At 40.9% G+C, this 20395-nt stretch overlaps 1 non-coding gene across 1 annotated transcript; it reads left to right on the top strand.

Moving 5' to 3' along the window:
- The first annotated feature begins 13376 nt into the window (after nucleotides 1–13376).
- Nucleotides 13377–13495, top strand: LOC145412282 (5S ribosomal RNA). Its single transcript, XR_013899551.1, has one exon. It is a non-coding gene; the product is annotated as a 5S ribosomal RNA (ribosomal RNA).
- The last annotated feature ends 6900 nt before the right edge of the window (nucleotides 13496–20395 follow it).

Consider the following 20395-nt stretch of genomic DNA (forward strand, 5'->3'; position numbering starts at 1 on the left):
TCTCTGTGTTCAACAGTTCCTTAAAGTGATCTCTCCATCTGCTCACTTTTTCTCCCTTCTCCACTAGTAATCTTCCATTTTTATCTTTCACTCCCCAGCTAACTTCTTTGCCACCCCGTCTAACTCTCTTCACCTCTTTCCAGAACATTTTCTTACATTCCCTTCACTTTACACTCAAAATCCTTCCAAATTCCTCATCCACTCTCTTCTTACTTTCTCTTACTAATCTCTTCACCTTTCTCTTCCTCTCTACAAATAACTCTCTCTTCCACCTCTCAGCTTCTTCCACACCCCTATTTCTCATCCACTCACTATATGCTTTCAGCTTTTGTGCCACAGCCTGTCTCACCTTTTCATTCCACCATGCTTTTCGTTGCACCCCCTATTATCTTCTCTTCACCCCACACACCACCTCACATGCTGCACAGATTTCTTCTGTGAATATCTTGCACATGCCTTCCATGTCCCCCATCTGCTTCAATCCATTTCTACCCAATTGCTCCTCTACTTCCCTTTTATATTCTGTCTTTTTTCCATCCACTTGTAACCTTTCCACTCTCCTTGTGTGAACTACTTCCTCCTGTCCATCCTTTCTTCTATTTTTCCATTTCATTTGGACCTCGTTAAGAAAGTCCACTCCCCTAACTTCTATATTCTCTTGCATTCATTACACACCTCTTCATCCTGTCATCCACACACATATAATCAATCATTGCCTTCCATTCATTCAGTTCACCACCCACCTTTTTCATCACTTGCCATGTATACGTATGGATCATTTTGTGCCTAAGGAGGGTGTTAGCCATCACCAACCCCCTCCCTGCACAAGTGTCCACTAAAGCACTGCCATTCTCATCCATCTCTCCAGGCACACCCCACTCACCAACTACATCCACTTTCACATTCCCTACTACTCCATTCACATCTCCAATCAAAAATACTCTCTCATTCCTTTCAAACTTTTCCATGCACGCTTCCACATTTGTCCAGAACTCTTCTCTCACTCTGCTTGCACGATCTTGGGTTAGGAGCATACACGCACACAGTCGCCCACATTTGTAGTCCAACTTTCAATCTTACCTACACAATCCTTGAGGCAACTTATCCATACTCTCTTATATTCTCCTTCCATCTGTTACAACAATACACACTCCTTCTTTTGCCATCTCATTCTCATCTTTATCTCTTTTCTATCGCTACTTTAATGGTCACTGCTTCTCTGAACTGTCTGCTTGCATTCCTCCACCTCTACGGCGGGTGCGTAGCACCCGTCTGGCAGCAAACTCTCATCCCTTTTCTGTCCAACTCTCTAATGCAAGAGTTAACCGTTACTCCCAGTCTTTCATTTATGCAACAGGTCAGCTCTGGAACTGTCTCCCTCTATCTGTATTTCCTGCTGCCTGTGATCTCCAGTCTTTCAAACGCAGAGTGTCCAGGCATCTCAAAATGATCGGATCTTGAATTTGGCTCTACATTGTACTGTATTTTGTTTTTATCTTGGAGGGAACTGTTACTGCGGGCTCATGGCCTTTGGTTCCTTCTTCCTCGCATTAAAAAAAAAAAAAAAAAAAAAAAAAAAAAAAAAAAAAACTGCTTCCACACATATACCCCATCCAATCTCCCAAGCTCTTCCACTCTCACCTCAGCATTTAGTTTCAGTTAATCCACATACATCCACTTTGGCACCTTCAAACACCTGGACAATCTCTCTCTCTTTCACCTCATCATTTGCACCCTGTGCATTCCTTGTAGCTATCCGTACCATGTCCTTTGTTCGGTCCTTAGTCATTACCTTTTGATCAGTCCTGGTCTGAGGTATCTTGTTCATATTTTTGGTTGTTTTCCAGGGAGGGGCACTAATGCACTGCCAACCCATTTGTTATCACATAGGGAACACTTGTTCATTGGTTATAAGGTTACCACCCAGCGTTGTAAATGCCTTCCTGGTTTACAGCAAATTATTTAGCTTGCCATTCAGTGTAGAGCTACCCCAAAAAGAGAGTAGCACTACACTAAGTGTGTGGATGATGGGTGCCCCCACCTACCACTGCCAGGTGTCTCTGGGAACTAATAACCTGCAGTCATCGCTGTCGTTAAGCTGCCTTTTTATTATTATTATTGTTATTATTATTATTATTATTAATCAAAGATACCCTTCAGTATGATTATCTTTCATTGTATTTGTACTACCACCAGATGATTTTCAGCTTAAGAGGGTACTAAAAAAGTGGATGGATCAATGAAAGCTATGTATAGTCTTTTAAAATACTTCATTAGTATTCTGAAATAAGTTACTGAACCAGAGTGAGATGTAATTGTTTTTATCTGATCTCAAAATGATCAGTGTATATTGAAGATTTTTTTTTATTATAAACATGTTTTTCCTTGTTCTTAAGCAGTGTATTTCAAGACTTTTTCTTTCTTATTTGACATACAGTAAACATGTCTGCCTGTTTTCAGTCAGTGTGTAATTGATTTTTTTTTTCTTTCAAGACATGCATAAGAACAGGTAAAAAACTATTAATAACAAGATCTATCTATCTATCTATTGCCAGACGCCTCAATCCCGTTTGGGGTGGCCACAAACAAATTGCCTCCAAGTCGCCCTGTCCCCCGCCATTTCACTACCCTGCTCCCAGCTCACACCCCCCTCTCTCATATACCTCTCCACCCCATCCCTCCATCTCATCCTCGGCCTCCCCCTCCCTCTTCCCCCCTCCACCTCACTCACATACACTCTCTTCGTCAGTCTTTCACCCTCCATCCTCTCCACAAGGCCAAACCACCTCAGTGTGTTCCTCATAACGCTCCCTATCACATCCACATCCACACCACAATGTTCCTTTATATCCTCATTCGTCGGCCTATCTCTCCATGTGACTCCACAGGCTCCTCTTAAATAACTCATTTCCGCTGCTCTCACTCTTGACTTGTGTCCTTCCAACAACGTCCAAGCTTCACTTCCGTACGTTAGAGTTGGTATCACAATACTGTCATGTAGTAACTTTTTCACTTCCATGCTCACTTCCCTGTTTCTTATCACTGCTTTCAAAGAACCAGCAACCTTTCTTCCCTGCTGTACCCTTTCAAGCACTTCACCCTCCAAACCTCCATCCTTACTCATCACACTACCCAAGTACTTAAACGTACTCACATTTTCCAATTCCTCACCATCCAACCTCGCTGTACATTCACTGACTTCACCTCTCTCAAAGACCATCACTTTACTCTTCCCTACATTCACCTTCAGATTCCGTTTCTTACACACTCTCCCAAACTCATCCACCAAGCCTTGCAGCTCCCCTTCATCTTCACTCAACAACACAGTATCATCTGCAAACAACAGTACAGGGAGTTTCCAAACACTATCCTCTCTCATCAGGGCCACTCCAACATCCACTGCCCTACCTTGTACCTCTTTTATTACCCCATCCATGTACAGATTGAACAACCATGGAGACATGACACATCCCTGTTTCAACCCAACTTTCAAAGAGAAAAATTCACTTAGTTCACCATCCACATGCACTGCAGCCTTCGCACCATCGTACATACTCTTCACAGCATTCAACAACTTCCCATCTACTCCATATATTCTTAACACTTTCCACAATCCTTGTCTATCCACCCTGTCATATGCTTTCTCCAAATCCATGAAAGCTGCATACAACTTCTTTCCCTTCTCTAGAAACTTTTCCATTAAAGATCTAAGAATGAATATCTGATCTACACAACCTCTTCCCTTCCTAAAGCCTCCCTGTTCTTCTCCAACTAATTTCTCTGTTCTTTCTCTAACTCTGTCAATAAGTATCCTACCATACACTTTTCCTATTATACTAAGAAGACAAATGCCCCTGTGATTACCACACACTTCTTTTTCCCCTTCTCCTTTGTACAAGGGAATAATTATACCTGACTTCCAATCCTCCGGGACTATACCTTCCTCCCAGGCTAATCTGCACATCTTCCACATCCATTCTACTACTATCTCTCCCCCATGCTTCAGCATTTCACCACACACTCCATCAATTCCTGGGGCTTTCCCAGATTTAACTTTCTTCATTGCTTCCACAACTTCTATCCTACTTATTTCTTCCTGTCTTCTCACCTCCCTCCTTCTCCCAGCCATTCCCCAGCCACTTATACTCGCATTACTTCCATCCTCTACGTTCAACAATTCCTTAAAGTGTTCTCTCCATCTGCTCACTTTTTCTCCCTTCTCCACTAGTAATCTACCATTTTTATCTTTCACTCCCTTGCTAACTTCACTTCCACCCTGTCTTACTCTTTTCACCTCTTTCCAGAACATTTTCTTACAGTCCCTCCACTTTACACTCAAATTCCTACCAAATTCCTCATCCACTCTCTTCTTACTCTCTCTTACTAATCTTTTCACCTCTCTCTTTCTTTCTACATATAACTCTCTCTTCCGCCTCTCAACTTCTTCCACGCCCCTATTTCTCATCCATTCATTGCATGCTTTCTTTTTTTGTGCCACAGCCTGTTTCACCTCTTCAGTCCACCACGCTGTTCCTTGCACCCCCCTCTGTCTTCTCTTCCTTCCACACACCACATCACATGCTGCACATATTTCTTCTGTAAATATGCTACACACACCTTCCACGTCTCTCATCTGCTCCAATTCATATTTGCACAATCGTTCCTCCACTTCTCTCTTATACTCTGCCTTTTTCTCATCCTCTTGTAACCTTTCCACTCTCCTTGCAACTACTCCTTCCTCTCGTCTTTCCCTTCTTCTATTTCTCCATTCTAATTGGACCTTGATTCTGGCCACCACCAAGTAGTGGTCAGAAAGTCCACTCCCCCAACCTCTATAAACTCTTGCATCCATTACACATCTTCGCATCCTTTCATCCACACACACATAATCAATCATTGCCTTCCTTTCATTCAGTTCACCACCCACCCTTCTCATCACTCGCCATGTATACCTGTGGATCATTTTATGCCTGAAGAGGGTATTGGCTACCACCAACCCCCTCCCAGCACAAATGTCCACTAACGCACTCCCATTCTCATCTATCTCAGCAGGCACAACCCACTCACCAACTATTCCATCCACCTTTGCATTCCCAACTTTACCATTCATATCACCAATCAAAAACACTCTCTCATTCCTTCCAAACTTTTCCATGCACACTTCTACATTTGTCCAGAACTCTTCTCTCACTCTTCTAGCACGATCTTGCATTGGCGCATACACACACACAATCGCCCACATTTGTATTCCAACTTTCAACTTTACCCACACAATCCTTGACCCAACTGATCTATACTGTCTTATGCTCTTCTTCCATCTTTTACTCACAACTATACATACTCCTTCCTTCGCCCTCTCATTCTCACCTACTCCTGCACATATACCCCATCCATACTCCCATTCTCTCACACTTTCTCCTCTCCATTTTGTTTCAGTTATTCTACATACATCCACTTTCGCACCCTCAAGCACCTGGACAATCTCTCTCTCTTTCACCTCATCATTCGCTCCTCTTACATTCCATGTACTCATTATCAAGTCCTTTGTCCGGTCCTGGGTCGTCATCATTTGGTCAGTCCTTGTCTGAGGCTTCTTGTTTGTTTTTTTTAGTTACTCTGTGTTAATGGTACTGAAGGCCATTCATGGTTTTCTCGTCAGTTGTTATGCATCTGCTGTACAATCCAAAGTTTTTCATTTTCTGTAAAGCCTTTGGTCCCAAGCATTTTGGATTTTAGAATTTGTACTGTACTGATATGCAAAGACCTGTGTATTTGGGTGTGAAGAACATGTTCCTCAGTTGGAGTATAATCAGCTTTAATGTGCATGTGTAAGAAGATGCTTGTTTGCAATCTGTGCACAGTAATCCCTTGATTGTCGTGATTCAGGCAGAGCCATGCTGTATAATACATTTTTTCAGATAAAGTCTACTACCCCACCTCTTCCCATTCCTCTATGGGGAGTATAACCCCTACAAAACCCACATACTGTACTTGTCTATTTATCCAGATGTTGCAAAAACATCCTCAAATAGAGTTTTCCTGATAAAAAGTCATGGTACAGTATATTATGCAGCATTCCTAGCTATACTGAGAAAATAAGACATGCCAGAATGCAGTAAATAAAAGATTTGCCAAACAGCATGGAATTTTACAGTAAAATGTACAACTGCAGTACTGTATACTGTACTCAGGCTACTGTAGTGCTGTAAAGGATTTTGTTTATTATTTGTGTGTGGATAGTGGTTCACTGTCAGTTAATGCCGTAAAAATTGGATATTGCTTTAATTCACCCATATTTTTGCTTTGTAAGTTACTGGGGTGTGTCGGGTTATGCACCGTCTGACAGTCGGGATTACTGTATGTTGTTTAGCCAGAGAATAAGTGCAAGGTTATTTTTATAGGTACTGGTAGTATAGGCTGGAGAAATTAGGGTGTGGGGAACAGAATTTTAAAGAGTGTTTAGGTATAATGGATAATAGAGGACATTTGGACAAGAAAATGTGTTTTAGTTGTTTTGTCCTCAGGCTGATCTAAATGTGAACTTAGTGGACTGCAAGCTGGTGATGTCCTTCTGTTATTCACCATCATCCTTCTGAGGGATAGGAGGTTGCAGATTGTTCATTAATGTTTGTATTTGCTCGTAGAACTTTTTTAAATTTAATTTTGTTGGCCCCCTGCAGTCCAACAGGGACAGAATTGGAGATTGTTCTGTAAGCTTTTGTAAATGCTTCCATAATCTTATGTATAAGCTGATGATAATTTTTGTAATTGTACAGTATATTGTTAATTGTAAACCTGCCACCACTTTCTTATGTATTCGTATTAGAATACCAGATTTTACAGTGGTGAATGGTACCCTACAAAAGAGCTCAGAATACCCATACATATGTAATGGTTAGGTTTGGTCTTTTAGTTAGCATTGGTGTAAAATCCAGTGTGCCATATTAAAAGCTTGACAAGATGTTATATAAAATTTGTAAACTGATCATATTTTTTTCCAACAGTTTATATATGAAGTTAGACATCATACACAGTATTCTATAAAATTCGTTATTGGATTTTACAGAGCCGTGAGGGTGTGATTTTAGTTCTGTAATTTTTATAGCATAGTATTTCATGTCTACTGGTGTTTAATTTTTTAACTTTATGCACCAGATCAGTCGACTCCATACAAAGTCTGTAAGTTTGTATTTTGTTTTCTGTGATCTTGCAGTATAGTCTTTTTCTATGTACAGCTGTGAGCGAAAGTAGGCTGACTGTCCACTTCCAGCGTTGTGTCCTGCTTTAGATACTTCTCATTCCTCTCCAGTCAACAGAGTATCTTTTCCTATGCATTTTATTTGGTACTTGAGTTGTTATCACAGAAAACTATACCCATCTTAATGGCCAAAATTGCCATCTCTCCATCATGAATGCCAAGTTGTAGGAATATGGAACATTAGCACCAGAATTATGATGTTTGTTATAAAGAAATGCTTTGGAGAGGATGTAAAGCTTAGTTCTGTCTATTTGTGTCATTGAGGTATGTGAAGTAAGCTGCAAAAAGACTAAAATATGGGTCAAGTTAAAATAATAGAATACCATACACCATGTAACAAGTCTCATTGCATTAGTGGCAGAGAAGTGTATACAAACTAGACCATATAACACCGTTCAGTGCACAAGTGGCAGAGAAATGTTGACAAAGTTTGGCTCATGGCTGTACTCTTATGTGCAAAGGTCACTAAAACCAACCAGCCACAGTGAGAATCCAGGATAACCAGAGTCCCAATCCATGAAATTTTCTACCTGGATTTTTAATTATTAGTTTGCTGAGTACCCTAAATCACTTGAGTTTCAGTTCACAAAATTTCCTACCATTATTATTATTATTATTATTATTGTTATTATTGTAGTGAGAAGTAATCAGAGTTCTGACTCTGGAATTTTGAGCAACCTTTTGTTGTTTTTTGGCTGGACAGTATCGTAGCTTACCCATATATTTTTTTATTTTTTATTTTTTTTCTTGCTGTTTACATTGTCTCCAGTGTATCCTTATTTTGAATTAGTGCCATATGGTGTAGTGTATTCATATTTTAAATTACTGCCATTTGGTCTTTTATATCAGACACCAAGAATCCATTATTTATACTCCATTCAGCCCACGAAATTGCTGTATGAATTTCCAGCATGTGCTTTTTGGATTGAGATTCAAAAGAGTGTTTTGGATTCACTGTGTGGCAGGTTGGTGATAGGGTATGATGGATTTGTATTTCTTTGGTCGTGGAACAGGTTATTGTGTACAGTATTATAATGGATGGTTTATTCCTTGGTTTGTGGAAGAGGTTTTTGTGCATTGTAATTATGTTTTAGCTGGAGTGGAAATATGTATGTGGGAGAGGGACTCTTGAGTTGCAAGGAGGCAACCAAATGGCAAGAGGGGAGGATGACAGTGAGGTGATGGGATGGTTGTGGTCACCCATTGAGGAAATACAGCTTCTGGCTAGAGATAGGTGGATATTAACCTTTTATTCCAGTGGTGCGATGTGTAGGTGGACATAAATGGATAGGTTGATAAATTTTAACCTTTTATTCCAGTGATACAATTTATAGATGACGATAGATATATTTTAACCCATTATTCCAGGGATGCTATTTATAGATGGATGAAGATATTTTAAACCTTTATTCCACTGATGCTGTTCATCGAGATAGATTGGTAGATGATAGTTTTAACCCTTTATTCCAGTCATGCAATTTATAGATAGATAGATTTGAACTATTCCAGTGATGTAATTCACAGAGATAGATATACAGTATAGATAGATATCATTTTTGTTTTTAAAGGCTCCAACATGCTTGCATGTGTCGGTCTTGGTCACCTAATGGCGGCTTTCCATGCTGCACGATCCATTGCAGCCTCCCTGTTCAGTCCCTTAACCCTGAGGTTACACTTAATGACCTTGTCCCATGTCTTTCTCGGTCTGCCCCTCGTAACCCCACCCCCAATATTAACACTTCTCACCTTCCTCACCCAGTTATCATCCCCCATCCTCTCCACATGTCCAAACCATCTCAATCTACCTCTCCTCATCACAACACCAATACACTCCAGTCCCATCCTACCTCTCAGTATATCAGTAGATAGTTTTAAACCTTTATTATAGTGATACAATTTATAGGTGGATGTAGGTAGATAGGTAGATTTTAACCCTTTATTCCAATGATACAATTTTTTGATAGGAAAATAGATAGATTTTTTTTTTTTTACATTTTATTCCAATGATGCAATAGATTGATATTTTAATTTTAACTTCTGGTGATGCAGTTTGTTGATAGATTGATAGATAGATTTCAACCCTTTATTCCTGTGATGTAATTTTCCTTTTATTCTTGCTTCTTTCAGACAAATTTATTAACTCAAGGTTGGCCTCTTGTACTGAAAGGGTTAATGAAGGCTTTGTCTAACAGCTTCCATGAGTAAAATCCTTCTTAAGCAAAATAAAAAAAAATCTGGGAACAGCAAGAGTGAAGTGAGGAAGATGGCACTGTGTTGAAGGGGTTAAATTCTCTTGATTCTCAGTTACTCCTCGATTCTCAGTCTCGTTCAGTTACTCCTCGATTCTCAGTTCTTGATTCTCTGTTACTCCTGATTCTCAGTTACTCCATCATTCACAGTAACTCCTAGATTCTCAGTAGGAACTTCTGTATTCTCATTAGTAACTCTTCTGGCTTCTCAGTAGTAACTATTAGATTCTTAGTAGTAACTCTTCTAGATTCTCAGTAGTAACTTTTAGATACTCAGTAGTAACTTCTGTATTCTTAGTAGTAACTCCTCTTCTAGATTCTTAGCAGTAATTCTGCTTCTAGATTCTTGATATTAACTTCAAAATTCTTAGTAGTAACTTCTAGATTCTCAGTAGTAACTCTTCTTCTAGATTCTCAGTAGTAACTTCTAGATTCTCAGTAGTAACTTCTGTATTTTCAGTAGTAACTCTTCTTCTAGATTCTCAGTAGTAACTCTTCTTCTAGATTCTAAATAGTAGTAACTTCTAGATTTCCAGTAGTAACTTCTAGTTTCCCAGTAGTAACTTCTAGATTTCCTGTAGTAACTTCTAGTTTCCCAGTAGTAACTTCTAGATTTCCTGTAGTAACTTCTAGTTTCCCAGTAGTATCTTCTAGATTTTCAGTAGTAACCTTTCTTCTAGATTCTCAGTAGTAACTCTCTTCTAGATTCTCAGTAATAACTTTTAGATTCTCAGTAGCAGTGTCTTTTTGTACCCCATCAGCAGCATAGGGTCTCAGGGCTTGGGCTATATAGTCCTGACATGTAAGATCAGAATGAACTCCTGCTTTCCTGTGAGTGGCATTATGTGAACAATAACCCTAGTGATCTCTTGTATTTATTCCCTTGTATGTTGACCCCTCATTCCACTAGGCCACCAGGGGTTATATCTCCCTGTGATCTCTTGTATTTATTCCGTTGTACGTTGACCCCTAAAGACTGCATTGAATTGGACTGCCTCATCCCACTACACCACCAGGGGTTTATTTGGTTATATGGTTACCACCTAATGTAGTAAATAGTTTCCTGGGTTTCTTGTAGCTAGTTTGCATGTCACTTAGTGCAGAGTCACTTGCAGGCAGCACTTCATCAAGTGAGTGGATGGTGGGTGCCTTAATCACAAAGTATCAGCTACTGAGCAGGGAACAGATACTACACATATTATCAGATGTTAGGCTAAGAATAGATACTACACTGATATCAGGTATTAGGCTGGGAGCATACTACACAGATATCAGGTATTAGGCTAAGAACAGATACTACACAGATATCAGGTATTAAGCAGGGAACAGATACTATGCGAATATCAGGTATTAGGCAGGGAACAGATACTACACAGGTATCAGGTATTAGGCAGGGAACATACTACACAGATATCAGGTATTAGGCTAAGAACAGATACTACACAGGTATCAGGTATTAGGCAGGGAACAGTTGCTACACAGATATGTATTGTTAGGCTGATAAATGATACTACCATAGCTCAGTGTACCCAGCACTGTTAAGTATGTCAGTGTTTGGCCACACAGGAGCTTAGATAATTATGTCATGCCTGGGAGTGTGAAGATGAGTTCCCTTCACACTCTCAGAGCACTGGCAGACATTGAATGATAGGTATTTTGCTGATAAGTGACAGATACTACCATAGCTCAGTGTACCCAGCACTGTTAAGTATGCCAGTGTTTGGCCACACAGGAGCTTAGATAATTATGTCATGCCTGGGAGTGTGAGGATGAGTTCCCCTCACACTCTTAGAGCACTGGCAGACATTGAATGATAGGTATTTTGCTGATAAGTGACAGATACTATTATAGGTGTATTAAGCATATAAGTGATACTACAATAGCTAAGTGTATCCAGCACTGTTAAGTATGTCACTGTTTGGCTACACAGGAGCTTAGATAATTACTTGCACAGTGTTTTCATGCAGGGAAATGCAAGGGTTAGTCCACCTTGCATTTCTGTAACATTGGCGGACACGTATTGTCGTAGGTGGAGGCACACACCATCTACTCATTTGATGTGGTGTTACCCTCATGTGGCTCAACACTGAGGGACAAGCCAAATTGTTCCCTGTCCTCCAGTAAACCATATATAAGTACATTGGGTGGTAACCATATAGCCAACAAATAGACACTTAGTGGTCTAATGAATTAAGACCTTCCAGTTGGATTTTGCGTACGAGAGTCTAAAAGGGTCTAAATCCAAGAAATGGTTGAGGTTTATTGCTGACAGAAATGCCACTCAGGGAAGAGCAAGTGGACACTCTGCCCTAATATCTGGAGTGAGTAACCCAGCCCTGGACACCCACACTCCTGCTGGGGCACTGAAAGGCTTGGATGATGGAGGGATGAATGGAGAAAATTAATTACCAATTCATGGATAGGGTTAATAAAGTATTGATACAAACATAGGAAAAATAAATTACTGTACTGAGAAAGAGATGTTAGGAAGCCTTCAAAGCAATAAGAAACACAGTCCATACTTGTAAGCTTTAAAAATTAGGAAATTTTCAGAATCTCAATGAAAAAAATGTCTGTACACTTTTCATAAACTTTAATTTGGCATTTAATGTGAACTTGTAAAATTTAAAGAATTTGTATCATACGTAGCAATGCCAGAGCACATTTTGTAAACTTTGTTTTGGACCCTAATATGATAAAAAGTGAAAACTCTTATCATATGTACATGCAAGAAATGTCATTGCATTTTTTTGGAAACTTTTTTTTCTTTCTTTTCTCTTCCTTTTGTCATTTTCCCCGTCATCCCGTTCAGTGGAGTGAAATCTTTTTTCATTTTCTTTTTTTCTACCCCCCTCCCTTAATCCTTCTCAGTGCAATGACAACTTTTCCATTCTTCCTGCTAGCCCCAGACAATATAGATCCAGTTGAGAAGGACCTGGTATTAACGAGGTTACTGAAGGGTATGTCTTTGCCTTTGTGTTTAACAAAATGGCCCTTTAGCAAACTGTAATTGTTTAGTGGTAATAAGAATTGAATGAAAATGCATCATTGGATTGAAGAAGCTGTGTTTTCTGGGTAGTGTAGATCATTAGCAGGAACCACCATAGTGTAGGTTAATGTATGGGTAATCTAAGTTCATTTGGTAGCTGTAGGTTAATTCAGTCTGGTTAATCTGACTGTAGGGTACTTGAGTATGGTAGCTTAAGTCAATATGGTTCTGACTGTAGGTGACATCAGTATGGGTAAACTGACCAGGTTAATTCAGCGTGGGTAATCTTAGTTAATTCAGTATGGTTAGCCCCCTGGGTATGGGGGTAAAGAATACTTCCCCAGTATCCCTGCTTGTCGTAAGAGGCGACTAAATGGGGCCTTTTTTGTCTCCAGTCTTTCTCTCCTTACTGTCCTGTTCTTTTCTTCTGTCCAACCTCTTTTCTTGATGTTTCCATGTTTCATTCAGCCTTTTATTTTCCCTCTACTCCTACAGTCCCATGTAGCCATGGGATAACTTGGTGCCAATTCTTCGTTATTCCTTCTTTCAATATGGTTAATCTGACTGTAGGTTAATTCTGTTTGTTAATTTGACTGGGTAAATTCAGTATGGGTAATCTGAGTTGTATTGTGTCAAAAGCCGGTTGCAGAATAAGGGTTTCCTCATTAGCAAGGTTTATATGTATGAGGTTTTCTTCCCATACTCTGCAAATTTATGTGAACTAAAAATAGATTTGTGAAAATGTTTGAAATAAATTGTTGAAATAAACTTGGTAAATTACTAAATGCCTCATCTGATAAGTGTGATTATTAAATGGTTGAATAAGTGAATGGCTTCAAGTGAACAAAAGCTGCCAGTGTCAAGTATATCTATGAGGTGAATATACGGCCATACCACGTTGAGTACACAGCTTCCCGTCCGATCAGCGAAGTTAAGCAACGTTGGGTCTGGTTAGTACTTGGATGGGTGACCGCCTGGGAACACCAGATGCTGTTGGCATCCCCACGTGTCAAGTGGGGTTGGTGGAGGATTAGTGCCCCTCCCTGTAAAACAATTAACTCTAAGCCATTGGCCACCCCGTCTGGGATACATGGCGTCTGGCAATGAATGAATGAAAAAAATGAATATACTTCAACGTAAAAGTAATACAGTGAGTCCTCGAAATACAAAAACTCAAGGTACGAAATTCCGATGGTACGAAACCGATGAATGTAGGACAAATTCCACAATATGAAAATATCTGTCTCAATGGTACGAAAATGATACAAGAGGAAATATGAAAAATTCAAAATGGGCGTGCTGCACAGCACCGTGCTCGCTTGCGGCGAGAAAACGAACTAACCCCTCTCTGGTAAACACATTTTCGCGCGCTTCTCAGTTGAGTCACATCCGTCCTCTCCTCTCAGCTTCGCTGTACGTTACGCAGTTTTACACTGTTCTTCCTCGTTTTGTATTTTCGCCATGCCTCCCAAGCACCCTGCATCATCTCCAGCATCCGGGGAACCAGCTGCCAAGAAGAAATAGCACCATACTCTGACTCTGGAGAGGAAATTGGACCATCAACAGCTTCAGAGACACGTGCACCAGTCGAGGAAGTACCAGAGGAGCAATAGGGTCCCACCATGTGACTTACCACCATATCAACAACACGAATCTCCAGCCGCGGCACAGCTCTATATTTAACTGTACAGTGTACTAGTACTTCAGTAATTAGTTGTATGTTTTATTTTTTTATGTCTGTAAAATAGTATAGTACTGTATACGTGTATTGCATACTTCTAGATAGGAGGGGTAAAGTTTAAATGGGGGGTTCAGTGGGGTCCTGGAACGCATCCCCCCTTTTATATGTATATTTCAATGGAGAAAATCGTTCCGACATACGAAATTTCAGATTACGAAAGTTTTTTTGGTCCCTATCCCTTTCGTATTTCGAGGACTCACTGTATATGATAATGCTCGAACCAACTTTGTAGCAGGTATTAAATACATCGGCTGAAGTGTGTGATCATCAAGTGGTTGAAGAATGAATGACTTTTCCTGAATGAATAATCTTATTGCAGTGTTTGGATAGTTTTTCTTGTTGATTGATTTTCCTGACTTTCCTGTGCCCTAATAGTATTATTATTATTACTACTATTACTACTACTACTGCTACTATTATTGTTATTATTATTATTATTATTATGATCATCATCATCATCATCACCATCCCTACGTGTCAAGTGGGGTTGGTGGAGGATTAGTGCCCCTCCCTGTTAAAACAATTAACTCTAAGCCCTTGGCCACCCCATTTGGGATACATGGCATCTGGCAACTAATGAATGATTGAAATGAATCATCATCATCATTGTCGTCGTCGTCCATCATCATCATCATTTAATTAATCACATAGAAAGTGTACGGAGAAATATGTGGAGGTGGTTTGGCTATATGGAAACAATAGAGAGTGAGAGACTGATGAAGAGGGTGTACTGTATGTGAGTGAGGTGGAGGGGGTAAGAGGGAGGGGGAGGCCAGGGATGAGATGGAGGGATGGAGTGGAGAGGTACCGGTATATGAGAGGGGTGTGTGAGCTGGGAACAGGGCAATGAAATGGCAGGACACAGGGCGACATGGAGGTGATGTGTTTGTGGCCACCCCTTACAGGATTAAGGCGTCTGGCAATAGATAGATAGATAGATTTAATTAATTTGTTTTATTTATTTTTTAGAGAAAACATGGAGTATATTGTATTGTAGTGGGCAAGCCATACCCTTAATATTTTAATATAGTGTTGGTGTTAAGTTTCCAGGCTTGTCTGGACATGAACCTAGTTGAATACAGGCTGAAGCTGCCATTTCATGCAGTCCACCATACTCCCTGCATGGGATAGGGAGGGAACTGAGGGATGTTTGTACAACTGGGCAGGGAGCTTTCCAATTACATATTTTGGTACCATGGCATTAAGATGTCCCTCTCCAGCACAAGTACAAATCCATACTGTACTGAATGATTATTGATTTCTTCCCTTCTCTGCAGCCTCTTTGGTGTCACTCATCCATGCTGGTAAAAATATACACTACCTACATATTTATACTTTTTTTTCCCCCGTATACAGTATATATAGCAGGGATGAATTGCATGTAGCACCTGTCTGGCAGGGCACTTTCACCCCTTCTCTGTCCAGGTCTTAAATGCAAGAGTTAACTGATACTCTGTCATTTATGTATACAACAGGTCAGCTCTAGAGCTGTCTTTCTCATAATGTTTATCCCTTTCCTTTTGATCTCTGGTTTCTTTAGTACAGTGTGCAGAGAGAGTGAATTTATGAGTTGTATCTAAGCGATTTATTTGCACATGTGTGTATCTGTATATATATATATCCTGTCTATGTACAGTTATGCATGTGTGTATGTATGTATGGATGAGTAGGTGGATGGATGTATATCTATTAATCAGTCTAACGAGATAGTTATTTGCATTTATGTCTTTCTGTCGATCAGTATTTCTAGCTGTCTGTGACCTACCATCTTACTTATCAACCTCTCTGTATGTAGCTGGCACTAAGTATCTCTACCAGTCTAAAGTGTCCATCGACCTACCTACCTGCCTGTCTTTAGGATGTTAATAGCTTTAAAAATCTGATAGCTGCCACCACTGTCATTATCATTTTTCTGCAGGGCAAGGCATTCATCTGGCATTCTCCACTCTGACCAATTCATTCAGTAGCAGAGTAGCAGTATTTTGGAAATTATTGAAAACTGGATAGAAAAAAGTTGATTGGATTATTGAAAGTAATTTAACAGGTATCCAGAAATGGTCTAGTCGTGAAGGAAAAATGAGAGATTGTCTAGAGGTGTACAGTATGTGAGAGGGAGAGGGGAGAGGAAACCTGAGGATGAGGGGGAGAGGGATATGAATTTGGTGATGTGAGATGGAGGGGGGACACCTTGATGTGAGATGGAGCAGGGACACCTTGATGTGAGCTGGACGGGGGACACCTTGATGTGAGATGGAGGGCGGACACTTTGATGTGAGATGGAGGGGGGACACCTTGATGTGAGATGGAGGGGGGACACCTTGATGTGAGATGGAGGGGGGACACCTTGATGTGAGATGGAGGGGGGACATCTTGATGTGAGATGGAGGGCGGACACCTTGATGTGAGATGGAGGGGGGACACCTTGATGTGAGATGGAGGGGGGACACCTTGATGTGAGATGGAGGGGGGACACCTTGATGTGAGATGGAGGGGGGACACCTTGATGTGAGATGGAGGGGGGACACCTTGATGTGAGATGGAGGGGGGACACCTTGATGTGAGATGGAGCGGGGACACCTTGATGTGAGATGGAGGGGGGACACCTTGATGAACACCCCTTCCAGGATTAAGGCATCTGGCTGTAGATAGAAGGATGGACAGATGGAAATGTAGATAGATTACTAAGATTAGATAAATAGTAGGAGTAAACTAGATGACTGTGGTGGTGGTGATGACAGTGATAATGACAAAGAGGTGGTAAGGTATGCGGCCAGACCATGTTCCTGGCTCAGGGAGGTGGACGTCCCTGCCTTGCATAGTCCCGGGTCACCCTTGGGCAAGGTGTAGCACCCGTTAGCCCACCTTATTAAGGGATACGAATACGAGTAGTATCCTGTGCTCAGAGTGTCTATTTAGGCAAAATAGAAAAAGAAAATCATTTGCTATTTTGTAGGTTTGCTTTTTTAGAGAAAGAGGTTAAACTTCAGCATTGCCTCCCCCAGGCTATAAACGACAGTCACTTTTCTTCCCGTTTCTGTTTCAGCCCCACTGTATGTTGATGATTTTGGCATTTATGCTGCAGATTCAAACCTGCCTTGTCTCCAATCGCTTCTTTAGTCCATCATTGATGCTGCTTCAACGTGTGCTGTTCCTCATGGTGTTCATTTATCTGCTAGTCTTGTGCAGTAACATTTCCCTGTTGACAAACCATCCCGCAGACTTCTCTTTACCTTATAACAGCCCTCTTCCCTACCTCTCATCTACTACATTTCTTCACCTCATCTTTTACTCTTGATTAAAATGGAACATGCATATTTCTTCCCTTGAAGACTCTACCATTTATTGTCTTCCCTTGCTACAAATGCTGTCTCATCTTTCATGGGGTGGTGATCGCATCACACTTCATCTCTGCTCTATCCTTATTCTTTCTATACTTGATTATGGTTGCCAAGTCTGTTCCTCTGTCTCCTCTCACACTCATTCAGAACAAGATTTCAATTATCATACTGGTCTTCTTTTAGCTATTGGTGCTTTTCGGCTAACTCCCACTGAGGTCTTTGTGTTGGTTTAGGGACCCCCCCCCCCACTCATCATTGTTCTCTTTTCACTTTTAGGTCTTATGCATATCTCCTTTAGTATCGTACAAGTAAGTTACTCCACCCTCTCAGCTGTCTTCAATGCGTTTGACCCTCCCTCTCTCTCTTCCGTTCCTCCATTGGGTCCCCACCCTTCTTCAGTCTACTGATATTACCTTTCATCCTGTTGTTCCACTTCATCCAGTGTCCATCCCAGCTTGGCTTCTGTATCCTGCTATGGTCTGCTCTTTTTTTCTCCCTTATTCTTAGTCTTTTCTTCCTCGAGATACTCTTTGGTCCCTTTTCCTTGAACACATGTCCTGCCACTTTTTTGCCATGCACATCTTTATTGATGACTCCAAATATTGCCATGGTGTTGGATTTGCAGTTATGTTACCTGACTACTCCTTCCAAAGTACTATTTTCTGTGTTGCATGTATTCTCACTATTACTGATGGCTCCAAATTTTGCCATGGTGTTGGATTTGCAGTTGTGTTACCTGACTACTCCTGCCAAAGTACTATTTTCTCTGTTGCAAGTATTCTAACCATAGAACTGTATCATATTCATTTTGCTCTGAAGTCTCTTCCCAGATTCTCTTCCTGTACCATTGTTATCCTTCTGATTCTCTTAGTGTATTCACGTACTTACAAACCTTGTCTTTTTCTCATCCTCTGATCACCCAGATTCAGGAGTGGCTGTTCCATCTTTGTCCATAAAAAGTCAGTTCACTTATGCCAGGTCCTTAGCCATACTTGTATTACTGGTAATGAACCAGCTGACTCATGGGCATGTTATGGTACTCTCTCTTCTAGTTCTTTTCTCTGCCCCATTCCTGCTGCTAATTGTTTTCCTCCTGTGACCCGTTACTTCTGTGAACTTTGGCAGTCCTCATGGGACCTGCAGGTTTAACAACAAACTTTACAGCATTAATCCCTCAGTTCTTCTCTGGCACACATCAACCAACTGTAATCATTGATGGGAGACTATCCTTGCATGTCTTCGCTTGGGTCATAACTGCCTCACTGATGGTTATTTAATGAGCCATGACTCTTAGCCACTCTGTTCACACTGTAACTTCCCCATGACTATGTGTCACCTTCTTGATTGCTTGCCAACACTCCAACACTGTCTTTCAGCTTTCCCCTTCCTTGCCTCACTACATTGGCCCCCACTGCCTGCTGATTTCCTAGATGACTCTCCCAGTGTTTCTGCTCCATTTTAATATTTATTTTTTACTGCACTTCACCGTGCATTTAATTTAATTATTTCCCCTAGTCATATGGTTCAGTGTTAGTTCATTATTATTCCTTGCTTCCTTCCTTTCCCACCGCAAGATGGGGTGAGGTAGGAGACAGAGAGCCAGAAAAAAATTTATCGAAATGCAAAGCAATGTTTAGTTAATTAAATGAGCTGCTCTCCCATTCACTCACCATTCAAGCCCTGAAAATCCAACTCCACCTATAAAAGAGAGAGGGAGAGGGAGAGAATCTTCATTCTCCTGTTTAGTTTCATCATTCCATATCCTAGCGCTTTTATCGTATCATATCTTTCACCCTTCAGACTGATGACGGCATATTTCATTTTATGAAAGTTAGGCCCCCCCACTTTTTTTTTTATTTTCGAAGAGAGACTTTGACTTTAGTGTTGTTTCTTAAGGCTCCAGCATTCTTGCATGCATTGGCCTTGGTCACCAGATGGTGGCTCTCCATCCTTCCTGATCTCTGGCAGGCATCCTGTTCAGTTCCTCATCCCTGAGGACACATTCTGTGACGTCATACCCGGTCTTTCTTGGTCTACCTCTTGCAGTCCTACCCCAGCCTTTCACATTTCTCACCTTCCACACTCAGATGTCATCCTCCATCCTCTCAGCATGCCCAAACCATCCCTTAGCATGGGGGGAGTGCCCTCTCAGTGTCAGGAGAAGCAAAAGCTCCCTGAACTTCCTTCACCCATTCCTTACCCTAGCCACAGAGCCACCTTCAGCCCTGCCTCCAACGCAGAACATGTCCCCCAAATAACAAAACTCGTCTACACACTCAAGAGACTTACCAGCAGAATCAGTCCTTTCACGCCTGACAGTCTCTACATGCTCTTCCCGACACACCACGCACATGAAATTAGCATTATTTTGCACTCTGCCTGCAACATTACTACACCTCTTATGCACCCACTTATCACAGACACTGTACAAGATGGAGTTATTCCCACACCCTTCTGGCAGACCACACATGGCCATGCTCCCTCTGCTTTGACAGTACCCCCACCAGCCCTAGCTATCATCACTTGTTTTATCGACATTACTCACAAATCCTTGTACCCCATTTGTGACTCTCATTTCCTGTTATTATTACTAATTATTATTATTATTATTATTATTATTATTATTATTACTATTACAGTACTATTATTATTATTATTATTATTATTACTATTATTATTATTATTACCCCCCTGGGGGTAGGGGGGTTTCAAGAATACTCCCCCAGTATCCCTGCTTGTCGTACAAGGCGACTAAAAGGGTTGGTGGAGGGTTAGTGCCCCTCCCCGGAAAACAACTAACTAAAAAAACAAACAAGAAGC

The sequence above is a fragment of the Coenobita brevimanus genome, chromosome 11, assembly GCF_032717465.1.
Source record: "Coenobita brevimanus isolate Jiangsu-jjx chromosome 11, ASM3271746v2, whole genome shotgun sequence".
Taxonomy (NCBI): Eukaryota; Metazoa; Arthropoda; class Malacostraca; order Decapoda; family Coenobitidae; genus Coenobita; species Coenobita brevimanus.